Raw genomic sequence first — 5,316 nt, 5'->3', positions numbered from 1 at the left:
AAAAATGTGAAGTTTGTGTGGAGCGAGGAGTGTCAGAAGAGCTTCGATACTTTGAAGCAAGCTCTTATCTCAGCACCCGTTTTGGCTGTACCGTCAGGATCTGGTGAGTTTGTTCTGTATACCGATGCTTCGAAGCTTGGTTTAGGTGCAGTTTTGATGCAGCATGGGAGAGTGATAGCGTATGCTTCTCGACAGCTGAAAATCCATGAGAAGAATTACTCTACCCATGATCTGGAGTTAGCGGCCGTAGTTTTTGCTTTGAAGATTTGGAGGCACTATCTGTATGGAGAGAAGTGTCAGATCTTTACCGACCACAAGAGCCTCAAGTATTTCTTCACGCAGAAGGAGCTGAACATGCGTCAGAGGCGTTGGTTGGAGCTTGTGAAAAACTACGATTGTGACATTAGCTACCACCCGGGCAAAGCTAATGTAGTCGCGGATGCTTTGAGCAGAAAAGTCGCAGTGATGGCTCATTTGACGATTCAGAAACCTCTTCAGATTGAGATGCAGAGGTTTGATCTTGAGACTTACCCTCGAGGTAGAGTTCCTCGTCTATCTACCTTGACCATTCAGTCTTCCCTTTTGGACCGTATTCGCAGTGGTCAGGCCGCAGATGAGCAGTTGGCACAGTGGAAGAAGAGAGATGAAGCCAAGGGCAGTGTTTTGTATTCAGTCAGCGACGGTATTGTGAGATACCGAGATAGGATATGGGTTCCTAGCAGTGATTCTATCCGAGCAGACATCTTATCAGAGGCCCATACGTCCCCGTACTCCATTCACCCTGGGAGTACGAAGATGTACAAAGATCTGCAGCTATTGTATTGGTGGCCAGGGATGAAGAAGGACATCAGGCGTTTTGTATCTGAGTGCCTGACTTGCCAGTTAGTGAAGGCCGAGCATCAGAGACCAGCAGGTTTGCTCAAGCCTCTCCCTATTCCCAAGTGGAAGTGGGAGAATGTTACCATGGATTTTGTGACCGGATTGCCGAAGTCAGCCAGGGGATCGAATGCTATTTGGGTGATTGTAGATCGTCTTACCAAATCAGCGCACTTCTTGCCTATTAAGACGACTTTCACCATGATTCAGTATGCAGAGCTGTATATCCGAGAGATAGTCCGACTCCATGGTATTCCAGTTTCGATCGTATCCGACAGAGATCCCAGATTCACTTCCTCATTTTGGAAGAGTTTGCATTCGACTTTGGGTACGAAGTTGTTGTTTAGCACATCTTTCCATCCGCAGACTGATGGGCAGTCGGAGCGAGTTATTCAGATTTTGGAGGATCTTCTTCGCGCTTGCATCATTGATTTCTCAGGGAGTTGGGAGTCGAACTTACCATTGGTTGAGTTCACCTATAACAACAGCTTCCAGTCTTCTATTGGTATGGCTCCGTATGAGGCACTGTATGGCCGCAAGTGCAGATCTCCTGTTCATTGGAATGAAGTAGGAGAGAGAGCAGAGTTGGGTCCAGAGATTGTCCAGCAGGCAGCAGAGGTAGTAGTCAAGATCCGTGATAGGATGAGGACTGCTCAGAGCCGACAGAAGAGTTATGCCGATCAGCGGAGGAGAGACTTAGAGTTTGCAGTGGGCGATCATGTCTTTGTGAAAGTGGCACCTATGAAGGGTGTCATGAGGTTTGGCAAGAAAGGGAAGCTCAGTCCGAGATTCATTGGACCGTTTGAGATCTTTGACAGAGTTGGGACGCTAGCTTATCGTGTGGCTCTTCCGCCGAATCTGGCCGGAGTACACAATGTCTTTCACGTCTCCATGCTGAGAAAGTACATGGCGAACCCTTCACATGTGCTGAACTTTGAGCCGTTGCAGCTTACTCCGAACTTATCTTATGAGGAGAGACCGGTGCAGATCCTAGACCGGCAGGAGAAGAAACTTCGGAACAAGTTGGTTAAGCGAGTCAAAGTCAAATGGCTCAACCATTCAGAGGAGGAAGCTACGTGGGAGTCTCAGCCGGAGATGAGAGAGCGTTACCCCGAGTTATTCGGTGAGTTCTAATTTCGAGGACGAAATTTCTTTTAAGGGGGAAAGGATTGTAGAACCCGTAAATCAGTCTACGTATAAGCCATGCATCATTCTAGATTTTTAAATTTAATTGACTTCATTGCATGATTATTTTAAATGCATTTCTTTGAAGTTAATTATTTTATTATTTCAGTTCAGTAGTTTGATTTTTAGCATTTCAGTTATTTCAGTGAGGCCGGACCGGAGTTGGAGTTTTGAGATAGAATTTAAGATTTGAGAAATATTTCCAGAAGTTAATTTAGCTAGCAAGTAAGTTCATTTAAGTTAATAAGAAGGTTTGAGGATTTAATTTAAGTTACTTGAGGTGAGTAGAAAATAAGCTCATTTAATTTGCATAATTAAGGGGTTAGCTCACCAAATTAATTAAAGGATTAGTAAAGTTTTTAAGGGTTATTAATTCACTAGATAATTATTTTTCCCTTCCTTTCATTTAGTGAATTTCGGCTACCCCCTTAGACTATTAAACAATGCATTTGCCTTGCCACCTTTGACCCTTTCTTGTATTTAATTAGGAAGATAATTCTTTGATCTTTCTAGCACCATTTAATGATCTAATTAGCATTATCCTATCCTAGTATAGCATGTAAAAATCGGCCATCACCATTCTAGAAACACCCAACATAGACTTGATATCAAACAACCATTCAAAATTCAAAAAAAAGGGAGACTTGGTCATACATTGAACCCCTTTATTATTGGATCTCCCCCTCACTCTCCTAACCATCATTCCCCCTCCCTCATTCACGAAATTCAGAGAATTTTTCATTAGAAAAACCATGGGAATTCAGTAGGAAGCAAGGGAGGAAAATCGAGAACTAGAAAGAACAAGAGTAGCGCTCCACCTCCTCCGTGCCGCGTCGTTGTGGTTTCGCTCGTTCCTATTTCAAACGAAACCAGGCATGTCTAGATTCTTTCAAACCTCAATCAAGTCATATTATCATTTATTTTTCAGTACATGATCATGTTTATTCAAGCAAAAACCGAGATACATGTCAAAACATTTTGAAACAGCACATGCAGAATTTTTGATTTTTCCTTGGCAAGCTTCACGGTTTCTTTTGGTTTGTGAGTTTCAGGTATCGGATCGACTCCAGGCTCCCAAGGCGACTTATATACATGTAATAGGATGCATTAGGACCACATCTGTCCATCGGTTTCAGCCCATGCTCGCTGGAAAGCAAGAAATGACAGCAACACCATTTATGTCCCTTTTTGAGTTCGAAAATTCAGTTTGGTTGTCAAGGAGGAAGGATCTGATCTTGGCTGCCCCAAGGGCCTATAGCCATGGTTAGATCACTTCCCTAGCATGTCTAAGACGTGAATAAGTCGCCCTTATGGTGGCTTGGTCCATGGCTCCTCGGTTTTTAATCAAAACATCAAGAACAACCCCTATATCCCTTCGGCCCCTTCCATTTTTTCAGCATATGGTTTCGTTTCTTTTGTTGCTTGGTATGGATCTTGGTTGGCCTATGGCCCTTAGCCACGGTTCATATCATGCTCCTAGATGTCTAGATCGGGCCATGGTCAATTAAATGGCCACTGGAACGACGCAAGACATCGATCTAGGCAAAACACTACACACGCATGCACGTTGGTTCTTGGTTGGAGTTTCGGTTGAGTTTTGGTGTGACGCAGATTGTGGCTGGCCTAGGGCCCCTAGCCATGGTTCGAATCATTCCTTGGGATGTTGGTAAAAGTCTATGGTCGGTGGTTGACGCCCCAATGGCCGGTAGTCTCGAAAACAACACAAGTTACACGATTGTACATTTGCTGGAATTTTACAGCAAGTTGTTGTGTCGGTTCGGAGACTCGTTCGAGTTCTCGATCGGCTTTTAGCCTATGGCCTTGGACTGGACAGTGCCCCATTGAGTTAGGAAGGTCATGTTTTCGACCGTTTGTCATTCGGATCATTTTTGAGGTCGTACGAGAATTTACGGTGCGATGTGCCAAATTAACTCTCGAAAGAGCGTTTCGTGTTTTGGCCTCCATTCCACCTAGATTTCGACCCTATCATTTTAGGAGCATTATTTTATGATTTTTCAGCGTATTTTAATCATGACTATACGTCGGTTCGGTGTCGGTTCAGGTTGGCTCGGAGTCATGATTAAATGCGAAGTCATTAGGCGTCATAGTCGCATCTTTTGAACGTAAATTACATAGTTGGTCAAGTTTAAGCTATTGCATATTTTTCATAGCACAGTTAGGTTGCAGCGAGCCTGGGGACGATCCAATCCAATCCAGTTGGTAAAATTACAGGAATTTTCAGTATGCCAGTTAATTATTTTACGTGCATTAAATAGAAAATGATTATTTTTGAGATTTATGCGATATGGCTTGTGGTTCATTCACTATGTGGGAGTGTTATTTTATACGGTCGCCAGTGACTGATCAGTTCAGTATGGTACCACCCGGTTGCCAGTGACCGGCCAGCTCAGTTCAGTTTCAGCCTCTCCGGTAGCCAGTTACCGATCAGTTCAGCTTAGTGCAGGGGCCACAGGCGTAAAACATAATCTCAACAGAAAATTTTACCAGTTATTTCAGTACAGGCTCCAAGGAGCAAACATTTTTCTTACTGTGATTATCAGTTCAGTTATGCACGTATTATAATTGCTCAGTACAGACTATTTTCAGCATGCCTCAGGACAGGATATGTTAATGCCTCAGGACAGGATATGTTAACTCATGCATATTTTAATTCAGATTTTTACTCGTTACCTGCGATATATGCATGCTGAGTCTTTAGGCTCACTAGACTTGATTGTTGTAGGTACTGACGAGGCCAGGGCCGAGGGCGGGGACCAATGAGCCAGCTTGAGTCGGCAGTAGTGGCCCCCGAGGACCTCAGAGCAGCAGTTGTTATTTTATTCCGCAAACATTTTATCAGTCGTTGGATATTTTTAAATTGTGATTTTTGGCAAACTTTATTTTCTTCCGCTGCAATATTTTGAAATATTGAACTTGATTCACCAGTGATTTTATGAATGAGGCCACTTAAGTTCTTTTAAAAAGAAAATTTTTAATTTTCCGCAAATATTCAAGCAAGAAGTTGTAGGGCCTCTACAATTTCACTTAATTTTTTTATATTTTGAATATACATTATACTTGCAACTAAAATATTTCTCATCTGATAGTTGAAATTGAAGATTAACCTGAAGAAAAAAAAAATCAAGACATCTAGTAATATCAATTAATTAAATACTCAACAATATTGAAATTCTTGAAATTTATAGAGCAATATGAAAAATAATATTTTTTATTAAATAAATGAACATACCCAAA

The sequence above is a fragment of the Primulina tabacum genome, chromosome 18 (assembly GCF_025594145.1).
Source record: "Primulina tabacum isolate GXHZ01 chromosome 18, ASM2559414v2, whole genome shotgun sequence".
Classification (NCBI taxonomy): domain Eukaryota; kingdom Viridiplantae; phylum Streptophyta; class Magnoliopsida; order Lamiales; family Gesneriaceae; genus Primulina; species Primulina tabacum.
This window is presented reverse-complemented; position numbering follows the sequence as displayed.